Source organism: Crinia signifera, chromosome 2 (assembly GCF_055691185.1).
Source record: "Crinia signifera chromosome 2, ASM5569118v1, whole genome shotgun sequence".
In the NCBI taxonomy this organism is placed as follows: domain Eukaryota; kingdom Metazoa; phylum Chordata; class Amphibia; order Anura; family Myobatrachidae; genus Crinia; species Crinia signifera.
The window spans coordinates 173,779,350-173,799,072 of record NC_139218.1 but is presented as its reverse complement, the minus strand read 5'-3'; the positions used below and the strand labels follow the sequence as shown (position 1 = coordinate 173,799,072).

Genomic DNA, 19,723 nt, shown 5'->3' with positions numbered 1-19,723 from the left:
ATGAGACACTGGCAGGGAGGGGGAGTGCCCGGTGCACAGGACAGGGTCCAGCAGCAGCAGACCTCCGGTTCTTGGTCTCGGCAGCCCCAGCGCTGACATTTACTAATAATCACTTCACTGAAGCAGCAGCAGCAGCACAGGAACACTGCTTGCTCCTGTACTGCTGCTTGGGGCTGACGAGACCAGGAGCCGGAGGTCAAGTTAACCCTCTTCCCCCTGGCAGAGAGCATGTTAACCCATGGCAAAGAGCCCCTGGCAGAGAGCATGTTAACCCCTGGCAGTGAGCATAACCCTCTGGTAGAGGGCATGTCAATCACAAAATTATATAACTGCTAATGATGTTGCCCCGCTTTCTTCCATTACCCCGGCAACGGGGGCGTGGTGATGGGTGGGGGTGACGTAGGACGCAGTGTCCCGGCTGTCTAGTATCTGCCTCCTGAATGGGCATGGCGGCTGCCGTGTCCTGATTGATGGGAGTGTTAGATCTTCACAGGTGAGCCTCGTAGTATCCTGATGTTTTGTGGGTGGTGGGTCAGTGGGAGTGTGCATGTATGGGTATTTATTTGAGCTGTGTGTACCATGATTTGTATGTATCATTTCCCTGACGAAGGGGGGTAACCCCAAAACCGTTGGAAATAAACCTTTATTATCTTTATCAAGTCTGCTGAGTGCTGCCTCCAATTGTACCTATGCTACTGGATCCTGCAAGATCCTTAAGGAAGGCACCACAGCCAGAGTTACATTTGTGATCATTAGGAGTGCCGGAATCTCCTGAACACTATATATATATATATATATATATATATATATATATATATATATATATATATTATAAGGGCACGCCTTATATTAAGGCTGAATCGAACAAACAGTTTTTCCCATAGGGAACTTTTCGGATGGGGGCATGGTGTTTGAGGGACTGCACCTCAAAAGTGACTGGGCGTACTGAGCTGAAATTTCAGGTCGAAATATAAAAAAAATGACCAATTGGGAGCGATCTAAACTTCCAGTTTTTTTTCTGACACTCGAGAAATTACACTTTGTCACCCATGTTAGTCTATGAGGGTTTTTTTGGGGAAGGCATAACTCGGGGTAGAGGAACAATTGGGACTTGTTTTATTAGGTAGATATTGTCCCAGTGGAGTGCCTTTTGGGGTTGAGGATTTTCAGATAGGTACAGTTTTTTTTATAATTTAGTGAAACGTCCCCCATTATAAAGATAGGAGAGCTGAACTTGTTGCGCATGCCCAGTGTGTCCAGTAGGGGGAGTACGGACAGAAGCGTCACTTGGGTGCACAAACATGGCCGACCTGCCCGAGTAGCGGTTTTGTTTAGTGAGCAGGAGGGCAATTACCATTCTTTGTGTTATACAGGGGGGCTAAGGGGTGTTATGGGGTTAAGAGGGACAGAGTGTGTGAATAATAGCACTGACACCACTTTATTTAAGTAGTTTGATAAGCTCCGTGCAGTACCAGAGGTGAGGGAAGAATCAGTGTCGTCAGTGAACTGGACGGGATATTCAAAAGTGCTTTGCTTTTGATAGGTTGCCCAGCACTGCCTGTCCATGTTCCCTGTAGGCTATCAGCTCTGTGCCTTTTCTTATTAGCTCAGCTGAGCACCCCTCCAGCAGCAGCAGCTCTCCGTGTACCTGCCGGTAGCTGTCAGTCAGTGCTGCCAGCGGTCACACAGGGACAGTGTACACACATCTCCCGATCTTACTGTGTGCACTGTGCAGCCTCCTTCTCCCCCCTGACATCAGCCCCAGTGGGTTCCTCCTTCTGGGGGCTGCACCAGTAGGTTCCTCCTTTTCCCCTGCACCAGCTCCCTCTCTCCCACTCCCGACAGCCTCCCAAGCCAGCTTCGCTCCCTCTTCTTTTTAAACAATAGCTACCATACCAAGAGGTAGTCAATTGTGCACAGGGGGCGGGGCTAAACGGGTCTCAGGGGGAGGAGCTACGTGGGACCCAGAGGGGGCGGAGCTACACGGGACAGCCTCCCAAGCTAGCTCCGCTCCCTCTTCTTTTTAAACAGTAGCTACCATACCAAGAGGTAGTCAACCGTGCACAGGGGGCGGGGCTAAACGGTCCCAGAGGGGGCGGAGGTACACGGGACCCAGAAGGGGGCGGAGCTACACGGACCCCAGAGGGGGCGGAGCTACACAGAATCCAGAGGGGGCGGAGCTACACGGAATCCAGAGGGGCTGCTGTGCTGTCAGCAGTGAGAGAGAGAGGGAGCCACTACAGATACCCAGCTGCTTGTAATGTAAGTGTGTTTGTGCAGTGCATGTGTTTTAATGACTGGGACTGTGTGACTGACTGCCATGTGTGGGGGACTGGTGTGTGTCAGTGTGACTACTGTGAGTGTGTCAGTGACTTGGTGCTGTGTGTGTGTGTCACTGACGGGAGTGCTGTGTGTGGGTGACTGCCATGTGTGGGTGTGTCAGTGACTAGGTGCTGTGTGTGGGTGACTGCCATGATGTGTGGGTGTGTCAGTGACTGGGTGCAGAGCCATATTTCCCACTAGGCCCATGAGGCATGGGCCTATGGGTGGCACCTGCTGGGGGCGGTAAATTGCAAGCAGAGGTGTGTCTTATTTTCTTTTAAAAATACTGATGCGCTGCGCTGGAAGTGCCCTCCCCCCTTCAGCGTCTGTGAGCCAGGGATCAGGTGCTGAACACCCGGAGAGAGGACGGACGCCTGTATTGTCAGTGACAGGAGCTTGCACTTCTGACTATGGGTACTTGATCCCTGGCACCAGAAGCACAAACTCCTGTCACTGACATTAAAGGGCTGCCTCTCTCCGGGTGTTCGGCACCCGATCCCCAGCGCAAGAGAGAGGCAGCCCTATGATGCCTGTCTGCTAATGAAGACACAGCGCTGGAGCCGCCCTGATGCTGAAGACGGAGCTTTGCACTGCCAGGGAGCTGAAGACATGCAGCCCCATGCAGTTAAAGTTACACTGAAGACATGCAGCCCCACGCATGAAGTTACAGCACCTGCGCTGCTGAAGGTACTTCGTATGCTCTGCTTTCTCTACACTCCCTCCCTATAATAGCCGGGGGGGCGCAAATAATCTGGTGCCTAGGGGCGGGCTGAGACTTCTATCCGGCCCTGACTGGGTGACAGTGGTTAACGCTGTGTGTGTCAGTGACTGGGAGCTGTGTGTGGGTGACTGCTGTGAGTGTGTGTGTGTGTGTGTGTGAGAAAGACTGCCGTGAGTGTGTATCACTAACTGGGTGCTGTGTGTGCGTGATTGCCATGTGTGGATGACAGCTGTGTGTGTGTCAGTGACTGGATGCTGTGTGGGTGACTGCCTTGTGTGTTTATGTGACTGGGTGCTGTGTGTGGGTGACTGCTTTGTGTCTGTGTCAGTGACGGTGCTGTATGAGTGACTGCCTTGTGTGTGTCAGTGACTGTGTGCCGTGTGTGGGTGACAATGGTTGACTGCCTTGTGTGTGTCAGTGACTGGGAGCTTTGTGTGTGTAACTGACTGGGTGCTGTGTGTGTGGGCAGGGGCGGATTAGCTATTAAATTCACCGGGAAGTTTCACGGGAGGCCGATTACATTGAGGCTGAAAGATGCAGGCGGGTGTGTAGCACACCAGTGCCGCCCACACAATTCGGCTGGGCCCCTCATTACTCAGTGTACATCTCAGCCTCAGTGGCAGACGGCAGCCCGAGTCCGTGTCCCGGGTAGCCCTGCCTCCCCCCCACCCGTTGCAGAAGTATGCATGTATGAGGGTGGCGGTGTATAAATGTATGCACGTATGAGGGTGGCGGTGTATAAATGTATGCACGTATGAGGGTGGCGGTGTATAAATGTATGCACGTATGAGGGTGGCGGTGTATAAATGTATGCATGAGGGTGGTGGTGTATAAATGTATGCACGTATGAGGGTGGCGGTGTATAAATGTATGCACGTATGAGGGTGGCGGTGTATAAATGTATGCACGTATAAGGGTGGCGGTGTATAAATGTATGTATGTATGTATTAGGGTGGCGGTGTATAAATGTATGCACGTATCAGGGTGGCGGTGTATAAATGTATGTATAAGGGTAGCGTTGTAAATGTATGAGGGTGGTGATGTGTAAATGTATGTACGAGGGTGGCATTGTAAATGTATTCATATATGAGGGTGGCGGTGTATAAATGTATGTATGTGCATGATGATGGCTCTTCAGTGTCCCTAAACATATTTCTCTGTGTGTCTGACTGGTTGCCCACCCCTGGCATAGAGTCCGTGTGGCCGCGGCTGTCTCGTCTCCTCATAAGTCCTCCCGTGTGGCCCCTCCTCCTCACTCCCACAGCATAGACCAAGCCCGTGAGGATCCGCCTCCTTCCATTGTATAAACAAAGAGCCCCGAGTGTTGCCCGCCTCCTCCTGTCCATAATTCCACTCCTCCTTGTCTCCGTCCATCAGTGACGCAAAGTGCCCAGCTGCTGCCCCCCCTTCTCCTGCATGTGTAATGTGCGACGGGGCCTCATGATGTCACTGCACACATTACTACATGCACAAACTGTGCTGGGGCAAGACAGGTGGATGCCCGCCAAAGTGTGTGGACCTAGTGCGCAGCAGAAAATGTCTAAACGCAGCAAAAAGTGTGCACACTGTGTGCAGTGCTGGTGCAAAAGACTACCAGTGGTAACTGGTAAGTAACCAGCACTGATTAAGCAGAGTTACTGTAGTATTGATTCGTTTGTGTGTCCTCTCCTGCCTCCACTGCCTGCTTTTTCAAATACCTGCCAGGCTGCCTGTCTCAAACCAGAAGTAGTAAGTGATGAGGGTGCTGCCATGTGTCATGCTTGCCAACCCTCCCAGAATGGTTGGGAGGCTCCTAAAAATCGGGTGCCCCTCTCGGCCTCCCGGGATGATGGGCAAGTGTCCCGCAATCTTCTTGGTGCGCCCGCACCCCCCTTCCCTGCTTCAAATGCTTAAATTCGTGCTGTCCGGGGGGCATTTTGAGTCATTTAAGCCCATCCCTCTCTTCACGGACCCACGTATCACAGCGTTTTATGGAATGGGAGGCAGGACTTAGTGACAGCCTCCTCCCTGCATCCCCCACCCTGCCATTTAGGTCTCCAGGCTTCTCCCAGAGAGGAAATCTAAAAGTTAGGCAACTATGCCATGTGTGCCGTATAATTCCGGGAGTGCCCCATGTGTGCCGTATCAGTCCAGGGGTGCTGCCATGTGTGCTGTATAATTCCACTGTTGCTGCCATATATTCTGTAGAATTCCAATGGTGCCGCCATGTGTGCCGTATCAGTCCAGGGGTGCCGCCATATGTGTTGTATCAGTCCAGGGCAGCTGGCTTTTTTTTTCTTTATTTTTAAATTAAAATAATGTATTTAATGTTTTGCTTACTGCAAGTTTGCTGTTAACTGTGCCATATCAGTCAAGGGGTGCTGCCATGTATGCTGCATAATTTCAGGGGTGCCACTATGTGTGCCATATAATTCCAGGGGTGCTCCATGTATGCCATATCAGTCCAGGGGCATCGCCATGTGTGCTGTATCAGTCCAGGGGAAGAAAAAATATATATACATTTTTTCTTACTGCAAGGGTGCTGTTAAGTATGCCAAATCAGTCAAGGGGTGCCGCCATGTGTGCTGTATAGTTCCAGACACTATTGATGATTTAGGGCCAGATGCACTAATCTTCAACAGTGATAAAATGGAGAGTGATAAAGAACCAACCAATCAGCTCCTGTCTGACATTTTTCAAACACAGCCTGTGATATGGCAGGTAGGTGCTGATGTTTATCACTCTCCATTTTATCACTTTTGAAGCTTAGTGCATCTGGCCCTTAGTCTTGCCTGTCACCGATGTCTCTAAGTATGGTGATGTAGTAATTTAGAATGTAAGCTCTAACGAGCAGGGCCCTCTCTCATGTGCTTTTCTAAGAATATATCTCTGCCACTATTATAATTACATCAGTGTCTGCTGCTGCAACTGTCTTTTTTTATTTACCATGTACTTGTCCTGATTTGCATTTGTACTCAGTGGCGTAGCGAGGGTGGTGCCGGCTGAGCGTGAGCTCCGGCCGCCGACGAGTAGCAGGGCGCCCGGCCGCCGGTCCACCCCCTGGATGCCGCCCGCCAGTCCATAACAGAGGCGCAGAGTCTGAGAGTATTACAGAGACCCTGCGCCCCTGCCGCCGCCGCCACAGGAAACACAAGAGACACATGCTAGGTCCTCCTGCGTCTGTCACACAGGCTGTCTCCTTTTGTGGCGGCGGCCATCATTGGAGGGGCGCAGGGTCTCTAATGCTGTCAGAGACTCTGCGCCTATGCTATGGATGGGCAGGCAGGCGGACATTTAGTGATATTTATAAAGGTGCAGTATGCGTGATCCACTGTGACTGTGGGCATGGGGGGGCAATATCTATGAGCTGGGCAGTGACTGCGGGAATGGAAGGGAGGATGCATGCATGGTGCAGTCCCTGTGTGCATGGAGAGTGTATGTGCTGGGCAGAGACTGTGGGAATAGGGGTGTATTTGCTGGGCATGAGGCTGTAAAGTGCTGGGCAGTAACTGGCCATGGAGGGTGGTGTATGTGCTGGGCAGTAACTGTGAACATGGGGGTGCATGTGCTGGGTAGTGACTGGGTATGGTAGGGGTGTGTGTTCTGGGCAGTGACTGTGGGCATGGGGGTGTATTTGCTGGGCATGAGGCTGTGTAATGTTGGACAGTGACTGAGCATGAGGGGGTATGTGCTGGGCAGTGACTGTGAGAATGGGGAAGTATATGCTGGGCATGAGGCTGAAATGTTGGGCAGTGACTTGGTATGGTGGGGGTGTATTGCTGGGCAGTGACTGTCAGCATGGGGGTGTATGTGCTGGGCATGAAGCTGTGAAATTTGGGCAAGTGACTGGGCATGGGGGGTGGTTAATGTGCTGTGCAGTGACTGTGAGCATGGGGGTGTATAAGGGGCACTAAAATGTATGTGTGTGTGTGTGTGTGTGTGTGTGTGTGGGGGGGGGTACGCCAAAACATACTGTTGCTCCGGGCACCATTTCACCTAGCTACTCCTCTGTACTGTAAATCACTATTTTTCTTGTTCAGGTGTGAGTTCCAGGTAGAAGGTACGAGGCACATGGTCACTGTCAATGCCTCTGACACATGCTCCTGATCCCCAGCCAGAGCCCAGTACCAGCACACCTGGATCCTGTGTCAGTGACTGGGTGCTGTGTGAATGACTCCCATGTGTGGGTGACTGCTGTGTGTGTGTCAGTGACTGGGTGACAGTGGGTAACACTGTGTGTGTGTGTGTGTGTCAGTGACTGGGAGCTGTGTGTGGGTGACTGCAATGAGTGTGTGTGTGTCACTGACTGGGTGCTGTGCATGGGTGACTGCCATGAGTGTGTGTCAGTGACTGGGTGCTGTGTGTTTGTGTGACTGCCGTGAGTGTTTGTCAGTGACTGGGTGCTGTGTGTGCATGACTGCCATGTGTAGGTGACAGCTGTGTGTGACTGGATGCTGTGTGGTTGACTGCAGTGGCGTAACTAGGGCTCCACAGCCCTTGCGGTGGTGGGGGAGCCGACGCCACAGGGGAGTAGGAGCATGGTGAAGCACGTTGGAAATGTGTGCACCTCTCCCCCCCCAGATGCTGAGATTTGCGCTGCTCCCCCCAGATGCTGAGATGTGCGCCCACCATCACGCTCCCCCCCCAGGCGTCGGAGATGTTGCGCCACCCTCTCCCCCACCTAGCAGTCCCAGAGCCTCAGTCTTCCAGCAGCCGCAACATGAGGGAAAATAAGCAGCGCTGCGCTAGGCCTGCCTCCCACACAGGGATGACACTGCTGCAGCGCTGCTATGTCCAGCCTGGATTCCCCTGCCGCCAGTCTCCCCTTCATCCTGTGGCTGGATCCACAGGCTTCATTTCCTGCAGCTCCCCCTCCCCCCGTGATTGGTCAGTGCCCATGGAGCACTGTACCCTCCTACCTGTACCCAGTGTATGATCTCATAACTTTTATTATCTTCTTAAAAGGTTTGGCCTGACGCACTTGTCCAACAAGAAGTGTCCGTGTATGATTTCTCTCAATAAAGAATAGCATCTTTCGTAGGAAACACAGGGGGTCATTCAGACCTGATCACTGCCATGTGTTTTGTGCACGGCTGCAATCAGGTTCAAACTGCGCATGCATATGCACCGCAACGCACATGGGCGTCGGACGCATACAAAGAACTTAGCTGTTCAGCGATGGACTGTGCGAAAAAAAAAATGTTCGCACTGGCCATCGCTAGAAGATTGACAGAAAGGGGAGGATATTGGCAGAGATGTGCGACCTGCGCCGCTCTCTCCCCCCCAGACACTGAAATGTGCGTCCTTCGCCATGCTCCCCCCAGTCGCCGGAGCTGTTGCGTCTCCCTCTCCCCCACCTAGCAGTCCCAGAGCCTCCCTCCTCCAGCAGCTGCACCATGATGGAAAATAAGCAGCGCTGGGCTTGCCTCCCATACAGGGATGACACTGCTGCAGTCCAGCCTGGATTCTCCTGCCACCAGTCTCCCCTTCATCCTGTGGCTGGATCCACTGGCCCCATTTCCTGCAGCTCACCCCCCCCGATTGGTCAGTGCCCATGGAGCCCTGTACACTCCTACCTGTACCAGTGTGTGTGTGTGCATGAAACCTTTTGACCCACCTACCCTCTTCCTCTGTGTGTGACCCCCCCCCCATCATCCCTGGTGTGTTCCCTCCTGCACCCCTATTTCCTTGTGTGACACCTTGTCCCCTCTTCCACCCTTATCCATAGTGTGCGACCCTCCTGTACCACACATCCCCTGTGTGTGACACCTTCTCCACACTCTACATCCTTTCTCTGTGTGTGACCCCCCTCTTATCCCTGGCTTGTAACCCCCCTGTACAACACACCCCCTGTGTATGAATCCTTCCCCACTCTTCTCCAGGCTGGCCCTCTCTTTTGTAGATGTTTACATGGGTCCCATCTGTCCACCTGCCGTCCCTACTGCTACTAGACCCGACAGTGCCAGCAGCCCATCTCTTGGGCTAATATCACCTGCGGAGGCCTCTCCGGCAGGACCCAGCACAGGACTGCATACAGCTGAGGAAGCGGTCTGGAATGCGGTGGCAGCTCTCTCCACCCCCCTTGAGGACACTTCTGCTGCCTGGCCCTATTGAGCCTGTAGCCCTCCGCCCCTGGCACTGTGAGTACTGCTTAAAACTACTGCTTAAAAGTACTGCTCATTGCCAGGGGTTTCATGGGATGGGTGTCTTCATTTCCAGGGCTTTCATGCTCTGGGACGGGTGTCATACTCCTGCCAGGGGTTTGTAATGCTTGTAGGCAGTGGTAATGCTCGTTGCCAAGGGTGTGTTATTGTTAAACATTTTAAAAAATCCAATGTTTATTCTTACACTGAAATTTTTATTTTTAATTAACAAAAAATAAATTAAAAAAAAAAGCAATGAAACGTGTTCCTTGTGCAATACAGATATGGTACGAAATCACAGCCTGTGGGTAAGTGCAGATTCAGCACTCTCACAGAGTGAGATTGCGGTCACTCACACTCACACAATGGTGGAGCTGCTAATTCACAGATTTGTGTGCTCATTGGAATACACACATGCAGTCTATGCAACTGAAGGTCTGAGCAGTAAACAGAGCCGAGAGGATGGGGTAAAAGTGGTGTTGATAGGGGGAGGAGGCAGTGTGGGGCGGATGGGGAGGAATAGAAATGCTTAGATGGTGGGAAGGCTAAGCAGCACTGATGGGGGACTAACGAAGCAGATGCGTGGAAAACAGTGGCACCGATTGGGGAAGGTAAGGCAGAATGATGCGATTGGGTGGGAAACAGAGGAGCAGTTGGAGGAAAGACAGCACTGATGGGGGAGGGGGTTCGGAGCAAAGGGGATAAAGGGAAAACAGAGCAGTACAGATGGAGAGGGGAGACAGCAGTACAGATGGAAGAAAACTGTGTCATGGATGAGGTGGGCAGAGCAGCATGGATGGAGGGGGAGACAGAGTATCACTAATAGAGGGGAAGCCAGTGGCACAGATAGAAGGAAACAGTAGCATCTGTGTGGAAAGACAGGGCAGCACAGATGGGGAAAGACACATTGGTGCAGATAAGGGAATACACACAGCAGTAGGTATCGGGGAAGACAGAGCAGCATTAAGGCGTATAGGAGAACAAAGTGTAGATGCATAGTAGTTGGGAGTATTATAGTTACAATTATGAAAGATGTTTCTGGTAGCTGCATGTGAATACTAAATGAAATGGATATATGTAGTGAGTGTGAAAGATGTTGGACCCTCAGTGGAATAGTTCTAGTAATAATGTTTATTCTAGCACCCGCTATCTTTGAAAACCCATGCAGTTCCTCTACCCAGTCTGGGGTGTTGCTGTCTGCTGTAGTGTTTCTAGCACAGGTCTGGTTTGCAGTGCTGATAAACAGATCACACTGTGCTAGAAGCACTACAGCAGACAGCTACACCCCAGGCAGGGAAGAGGAACTGCATGGGTTTTCAAAGATGGCGGGTGCTAGAAAGAACACTATAGTAATTCAGTGGGCTAGTTTTAGATGATTGCAAGTACTTATTAGGATGAGTGCGCCACATAACTGCTCAGACCCTCAGTTGCATAGACTGCATGTGTGTATTCCAATGAGCACACAAATCTGTGAATTAGCAGCTCCACCATTGTGTGAGTGACAGCAATCTCACTCGGTGAGAGAGTGCTGAATCTGCACTTACCCACAGGCTGTGATGGCATACCATATTTGTATTGAGCAAGGAACACGTCCATTAAGGCTTCAGCCTTAATGATCGTAATTTCATTGCTTTTTGGAGTTTGAGTGGAAGAGTTACAACAGGTTTCTGAAATGCCAGATCATGTGTAAGAAGCCTTAATGGGACATGTGAAACCGTGAGGTTTTTTGTCAATGGAATATATATATATATATATATATATATATATATATATATATATATATATATCTATCTATCTATCTATCTATCTATCTATCTATATACAGTATATAGATAGATATATATGTACACACACATACCACCCAATAGTGATTTGGCACCTATAACAATTTCAAAGGAATTGTCCGTAATCTCCAACTCAATTACGGACAATCCCTTTGAAATTGTTATAGGCGCCAAATCACTATTGGGTGGTATGTTTTTGTGTTCATTCCCTAACCCTCAGGGAATTTAGTGATTGGGCTGCCTCATTTATTTGTGTATAATCTATCAATTAATAACAGCGCATAGTGGAATATATATATATATATATATATATATATATAGATAGATAGATATATATATATATATATATATATATATATAGAGAGAGAGAGATAGAGAGAGAGAAGAGTAGGATAGAGTACGCCAAGTGATATCCACCACCTTCTGTATACAATTTTATGGCAGACCAAATGATTAACATGTCAAAGACAAATTTTTATTACTCAGACAAAGGTTTCATGGTTCAGTTCATCCAACCATAGAGTACCCGACGCGTTTAGTCATAAATGAATTTATCGGGGGAAAGATATTTCTAAACCTTTAAATACAGGTTGTGTCCACAAATTGACACAAAAGATATCCTATTATGGTATCCAACCCCTAACCTGTATTTAAAGGTTTAGAAATATGTTTCCCCTGATGAAGTCATTTATGACGAAACGCGTCGGGTACTCTATGGTTGGATGAACTGAACCATGAAACCTTTGTCTATTGTCTGAGCAATAAAAATTTGGTCTGCCATAAAATTGTATACAGAAGGTGGTGGATATCAGTTAGCGCACTCTATCCTACTCTTCTATCTATCTTCTCCGTCCTCCACTAACAGGAGTTGCTGCTGTCCGTAGCGCAGGCGAAAGTCTAAACCTCTTGTTTTTTTATATATATATATATATATATATATACACATGGTCATGCCCTTATATTAAGGCTGAATCGAACAAACAAAATTTTCTCATAGGTAACTCTTGAGATGGGGTCATGGTGTTTGAGGGGCTACACCTCAAACGTAACCGGTGCTGCATGCCAAATTTTAGGGCGAAATAGTAAAAAATTAGCAATTGGGAGCAATCTAAACTTCCGTCAGTTTTTTTTCTGCCACTTAAACGGTTTTTCAGATAGTTACACTTTTTTTATTTATTTAGTGACACATGCCCCATTATAAAGATAGGGCTTTTCAACTTGTTGCGCCTGCGCAGTGGCCGCCAGCAGGGGGGAGTACTCAGATAGGCTTCACTTGGGCGTACCAAGATGGCCGACCATGAAGCAATACGAATATATATTATAAATACATGCACAAACAACACAACCCCCAATCAGATGCAGATAGCGGATGCCATGACACTTAAACATGGGGCACAGTGACCGGGCAGACAGGTAGTGATTTGCAGGGCTGGGCACAGGAGGCCCCAAGAGAGAACCCCTGTGTCTGGAGTGCAGCATGGCCCCTCAGTGAGCACAGAGCAGCCCTGCAGCTGCCCTGTCTCCTCCATCTGGTTACCTGTCAATCCACACACAGACGTCCGTCACTACAGCGGTGCTGCTACAGGGGAGTCGGCTGACAGCTGCACGACATGAGTGCAGTTGCTGAGAGCTGGTGAGTTCGGTCACATGGTCTCTCTGTCCCAGCCGGCAGATGATCATGATGTGGAGGAGGAGCAGCAGATTTAGCAGCCTGGAGGACTCCATGGCTGCGGGTAGCAAGTGAGTGCTCACAGTTTACCCCCACTGCCTGCCATAGACGTGCGCAGGGGGGTGCCGGCACAGGCACCTTCTTATGACCAGCAGCAGCAGTGCGATGTGCTGCTGACTGGCAGAGGCAATCAAGGCTTGACTCAGGATTCCCCCTTAAGATCTGTCATCAGCACCCCCTCCCCTGGTCCTATAGCAGTGGCCTGGGCTCCTTTAGCATGATAGCTTTCAAAACGGGTGTGGCCTAACCACGGACCCCCGGGGCCATGCCCCTTTTAGAAAACTATCTAACGTGAATACGAGTCACTGCGCGCTGTGTAACGTGAATATGAGTCACTGCGCGCTGTGTAACGTGAATATGAGTCACTGCGCGCTGTGTAACGTGAATATGAGTCACTGCGCGCTGGGTAACGTGAATATGAGTCACTGCGCGCTGGGTAACGTGAATATGAGTCACTGCGCGCTGGGTAACGTGAATATGAGTCACTGGGCGCTGTGTAACGTGAATATGAGTCACTGGGCGCTGTGTAACGTGAATATGAGTCACTGCGAGCTGTGTAACGTGAATATGAGTCACTGCGCGCTGGGTAACGTGAATATGAGTCACTGCGCGCTGGGTAACGTGAATATGAGTCACTGCGCGCTGGGTAACGTGAATATGAGTCACTGCGCGCTGGGTAACGTGAATATGAGTCACTGCGCGCTGGGTAACGTGAATATGAGTCACTGCGCGCTGGGTAACGTGAATATGAGTCACTGCGCGGTGTGTAACGTGAATAAGAGTCACTGCGCGGTGTGTAACGTGAATATGAGTCACTGCGCGCTGAGTAACGTGAATATGAGTCACTGGGCGCTGTGTAACGTGAATATGAGTCACTGGGCGCTGTGTAACGTGAATATGAGTCACTGGGCGCTGTGTAACGTGAATATGAGTCACTGGGCGCTGTGTAACGTGAATATGAGTCACTGGGCGCTGTGTAACGTGAATATGAGTCACTGGGCGCTGTGTAACGTGAATATGAGTCACTGGGCGCTGTGTAACGTGAATATGAGTCACTGCGCGCTGTGTAACGTGAATATGAGTCACTGCGCGCTGTGTAACGTGAATATGAGTCACTGCGCGCTGTGTAACGTGAATATGAGTCACTGCGCGCTGTGTAACGTGAATATGAGTCACTGCGCGCTGTGTAACGTGAATATGAGTCACTGGGCGCTGTGTAACGTGAATATGAGTCACTGGGCGCTGTGTAACGTGAATATGAGTCACTGGGCGCTGTGTAATGTGAATATGAGTCACTGGGCGCTGGGTAACGTGAATATGAGTCACTGGGTAACGTGAATATGAGTCACTGCGCGCTGGGTAACGTGAATATGAGTCACTGCGCGCTGGGTAACGTGAATATGAGTCACTGCGCGCTGTGTAACGTGAATATGAGTCACTGCGCGCTGTGTAACGTGAATATGAGTCACTGCGCGCTGGGTAACGTGAATATGAGTCACTGCGCGCTGTGTAACGTGAATATGAGTCACTGCGCGCTGTGTAACGTGAATATGAGTCACTGGGCGCTGGGTAACGTGAATATGAGTCACTGGGCGCTGTGTAACGTGAATATGAGTCACTGCGCGCTGGGTAACGTGAATATGAGTCACTGCGCGCTGGGTAACTTGAATATGAGTCACTGCGCGCTGGGTAACGTGAATATGAGTCACTGTGCGCTGGGTAACGTGAATATGAGTCACTGGGCGCTGGGTAACGTGAATATGAGTCACTGCGCGCTGGGTAACGTGAATATGAGTCACTGCGCGCTGGGTAACGTGAATATGAGTCACTGCGCGCTGGGTAACGTGAATATGAGTCACTGGGCGCTGTGTAACGTGAATATGAGTCACTGCGCGCTGGGTAACGTGAATATGAGTCACTGCGCGCTGGGTAACGTGAATATGAGTCACTGCGCGCTGGGTAACGTGAATATGAGTCACTGCGTGCTGGGTAACGTGAATATGAGTCACTGCGCGCTGTGTAACGTGAATATGAGTCACTGCGCGCTGTGTAACGTGAATATGAGTCACTGCGCGCTGGGTAACGTGAATATGAGTCACTGCGCGCTGGGTAACGTGAATATGAGTCACTGCGCGCTGTGTAACGTGAATATGAGTCACTGCGCGCTGTGTAACGTGAATATGAGTCACTAGGCGCTGCGTAACGTGAATATGAGTCACTAGGCGCTGCGTAACGTGAATATGAGTCACTAGGCGCTGCGTAACGTGAATATGAGTCACTACGCGCTGCGTAACGTGAATATGAGTCACTACGCGCTGCGTAACGTGAATATGAGTCACTACACGCTGTGTAATGTGAATATGAGTCGCTATGCGCTGTGTAATATGAATATGGGTCACTACGTGTGGTGTAATATGAATATGAGTCACTACGCGCTGTGTAATGTGAATATGAGTCACTATGTGCTGTGTAATATGAATATGGGTCACTATGTGCTGTGTAATATGAATATGGGTCACTACGTGTGGTGTAATAGGAATATGGGTCGCTACGTGTGGTGTAATGTGGATATGGGTCACTAAGTGCTGTGCATTGTGAATTTGGGTCACTACGTGCTGTGTAAAGTGAATATGGGTCATTACGTGCTGTGTAATATGAATATGGGTCACAGCGTGCTGTGTAATGTGAATATGCACTGTGTAATATGAATATGGGTCACAGCGTGCTGTGTAATGTGAATATGCACTGTGTAATGTGAATATGAGTCACTACATCCTTTGTAATGTGAATATGGGTCACTGTGCACAGAGTAATGTGAATATGGGTCACTACGTGTTGTGAAATATGAATCTGGGTTACTACGCACTGCGTAATGTGAATATGATCACTGCGCTGTGTAATGTGAATATGGGCCACTGCATGCCAATATGAGTCACTACGTGAGGTGTAATGTGAATATGGATCACTATGTGCTGTGTAATGTGAATATGGGTCACTACGTGCTGTGTATTGTGAATATGGGTCACTACGTGCTGTGTATTGTGAATATGGGTCATCAAATGCAGTTTACTATGAATATGGGTCACTGCGTATTGTGTAATCTGAATTTGGGTCATTGCGTGTTGTGTAATGTGAATATAGGTCCCTACATGCTGTGTAATGTGATTATGGGTCATTATGTATAATATGAATATGGGTCACTGCGTGTTGTGTAATGTGAATTTGGGTCACTACGCAGCAATTTTCCCAGTGGTCTTTTCCGCTCTTCCGGATTGACGATAAGTAGAATGAAATGGGTGCAGGGTGCCCCCAGAGCCTAGGGTTTCGTGTGTGCTGCACACCTTGCACTTGGATATGCCAGTGGATAGTGGGTATTGCTGGCTGCTGCGGTGATCTGTGCTGCTGAGTTGCAGATGCTTTGCCATGAGAGGGGTGCTGGATAAGAAATAGAACTAGCAACAGTACTGGGGGGCAACAATTTGACTAGGGCTGGCTCTTCTCAGACTGTTACTCTGACTGCGAGAGGACTGGACGCGCAGCGATCTGTGTGTCCGGTGCATGCGCAGAAGCTATTTAAAGGACACTGGGGCTGCACCCGGCACCATTTAAATTTAGAAGGCTGGCTGACATGTGGAATGGAAAACAGGAAGAGGTTTAACTGCGCTTAAGTAATGAGTGGTCAGATGTATAATAAATAAAATAAATGTAATAACACTATAGAGCATTAAAAACAATGAATATTGAGTAACCAGAAGTGCAATATGGTTCGAATTAATAATCTCCCTTATTTCTGATTGGGAGTATCCCCCCAGTGGTGGTTTGAGGGGGTCCTGGTTGTAGAGAAGTCACAATGGATCACCTTTGAGAAAGCTGCAGATAGCAGCGAAATGCATAAGGTGCTCTGCAGTTAACCAGACAGCTGCAATTTATATATACCCAATTTGCCTACCTGACAACACCCTACCAGTCACTCCACCCTGTGAGACCCATTGTAACGTCTCTACAACCAGGACCCTCTCAAACCACCACTTGGGATATAATCCTTTCAACACAAGACCAGGTCCCCCACTCCTCTGCGGAACAAGTTTCCCTTGGAGGTACGCCACCTCCTTAAAGGCCCGGATATCATCAGTGGGTGAGGACCTTTTGCATATAATTGATTCAATCATTATCCCTCCAATAAGGCTGTTCCATGGACAGAAATAAGGGTGATCATTAATTCCAACCATATTGCACTTCTGATATTATACACCTGACCACTCATTACTTAAGCGCAGTTAAACCTCTTCCTGTTTTCCTTGTAAGCTATGCACATACGCAATCTACTGACTGACAGCATTATCTCCGGGGCCCATCCCTTTCATCTACGCACCCCCTGCCATTGGCTGACAGGGGAAGTCGTAGGAGCGGCAGTGTTGGCACCATTGGCTGGAGCAGGAAGCCAGAGACGGGGATTCTGTGTGAGCTTGAGGCATCCTCATTGGGTGTGCGTGGCTGGCGGGAGTGTTGAGGAGTAGTAGCTAGTGTGACAGCTGGTTTAGTACATACAGCGGAGGCTGTGATTCCACAGGGGTGTGGTATGGCGCTCTGACAGGAGGAATCCCGACGGTCAGTATCCCGACTGCGGTGCTCTGACAGGGGGGCGAGTGCAAAGAAGTCCCTTGCAGGCTGGCTGCACTCACCACGCTGCGGGCTCTGTGGCTCAATACGCTCGCCACTGGATCTAATCTCCCTCTATTGGGGTCATGGATCCCCACAAAGGAGAATAGCCCATGATAGTCGGAATCCCCCGTCAGAGCACTGACAGTCGGGATTCTGACATCGGGATACTGATTGTCTGGATCCCCCCTGTTGGAGCGTCATCCGGCAGCCGTTACAGGGGTTTCACGCACTGGGGCGGGTGTCATACTTGTTGCTATGGGTTTGTAATGCTTGTGGCCAGGGGTAATGCTCATAGCCAGAGGTTTGTAATTCTTGTGGCCAGGGGTAATGCTCGTTGCCAGGGGTGTGTTATCGTTAAACATTTAAAAAATCAAATGTTTATTCTTACAATGAAATTTTTAACTTCGAATTAAAATTTTTTTTATTGAAAAAGCGTTGAAATTCCATAAACAAAAAACCTTACGGCTTCACATGTCCCATTAAGGATTTATACACATGATCTGGCATTTCAGAGACCTGTTGTAACTCTTCCACTCAAAAGCCAAAAAGCAATGAAATTCTGATCATTAAGGCTGACGCATTAATGGACGTGTTCCTTGCGCAATGCAGATATGGTATGCCATCACAGCCTGTGGGTGAGTGCAGATTCAGCACTCTTACAGAGTGAGATTGCTGTCACTCACATAATGGTGGAGCTGCTAATTCACACATGCAGTCTATGCATCTGAAGGTCTTAGCAGAAGACAGAGCTAAGTGGATGGGGTAAAAGTGGTGTTGATCGGGGTGGAGACAGTGTGGTGTGGATGGGGAGGAATATAAATGCATAGATGGTGGGAAGGCTGGCTAAACAGCACTGATGGGGGACTAACTAAGCAGATGGGTGGAAAACAATGGCACAGATTGGAAGACAGTGGAGCAGTTGAAGGAAAGGCAGAGTGGCCCAGATATGAGAAAAAGTAGCATGGATGGGGGGGGGGAGCAGCACAAATTGGATGAAGGGAAAACAGCGGCACAGATGGAAGGAAACTAGCATGGATGAGCAGGGCAGAGCAGCATGGATGGAGGGGGAGACAGAGGCACAGATAGAAGGAGTGTGTAAAGACAGGGCAGCGCAGATGGGGAAAGACACATTGGTGTGGATGTGGGAATACAGACTAGCACAGATGTGAGAACACACAGTAGGTATTGGGGAAGACAGAGCAACATGGAGGCGTATAGGAGAAGAAAGTGTAGATGCATACCAGTATAATATTTGTTGCAAAAAGATGTTTATGAAAGATGTTTGCGGCAACTGCATGCGAATATTAAATGAAATGGATAGTAGGTAGTGAGTGTGAAAGATGTTGGACCCCCAGTGGGATAGTTTGTGTAACTCAATGGGATAGACAGTGTTAGATGATTGTGGATACTTATTAGGATGAGTGCGCCACATAACTGCTCAGACCTACAGTTGCATAGAGGGGATGCAGTTAGAATCCAGGCGTTCAAAATCCCGACGCCGGAATCACAACACTTTCTCCCTCTCTGGGTGTCCACGACACCCATAGAGGGGGAATAAATTAGTGTGCCGAGCGCAGTGAGGCACTGGGCCCGCTCTGTGGCGAGTGCAGCGAGACTGCAAGGGGGGGGGGGGCAATCCAGAAGATTTGTACTGTAAATTAACATTAACAAAATGCCCCTGATGAAGTCACCTGGTCCTACCTGGAAAATCCTTTTTTCTGAATCCATGATGGACACTGGGACAGTGGGGTGTGGGTGGAGCCACCAGCGACAGGCACCAAGGAGATTCATTTTCTTTGGGTGCAGCCCAGGCTCCTCCTCCACGCCCCCCTAGGCTTCAGTTGTTTTAAAGCTAGCCCGGTAGGGACAGGAAGAGAAAGAGTAGAAACCATTCACACAGAAAAGAGTCTTTGCGAAAAAGAGAAAGACAGAAAAAAAACCCCTCTCATTGTCAGCTTTGTGCGTGAGGTGGGCGCCCAGTGTCCACCATGGATTCAGAAAAAAGGATTTTCCAGGTAGGACCAAAATCCACTTTTTTCTATCATACTCATGGTGGACACTGGGACGTCCCAAAGCTGTCCCCTCACGGGGTGGGACGCACCTGAGCTGCACTAAGGACACGGCGGCCAAAAGCAGAATCTGCTGTGGCAAACGTGTCAAATTGATAGAATTTGAGAAAAGTATGAGGCGAGGACCACGTAGCTGCTTGACACAATTGCTCTGCAGATGCCCCCTGACGCGCTGCCCAGGTGGACCCCACTGAGCGAGTAGAATGGGCCCTAATTGAAATAGGAACGGGCTTATTTGCAATCAAATAAGCCTGCTTAATAGTTAGGCGCAGCCAGCGGGCCAAAGTCTGCTTCAAAGCCGGCCAACCACGTTT

General features: G+C 49.5%; 1 protein-coding gene across 2 annotated transcripts in view; it reads right to left on the bottom strand.

Annotated features, from left to right (window-relative positions):
- Window positions 1–19,723, bottom strand: part of TADA2A (transcriptional adaptor 2A) — a 271,049-nt gene that overhangs the window by 1,796 nt on the left and 249,530 nt on the right. The window lies entirely within an intron of this gene.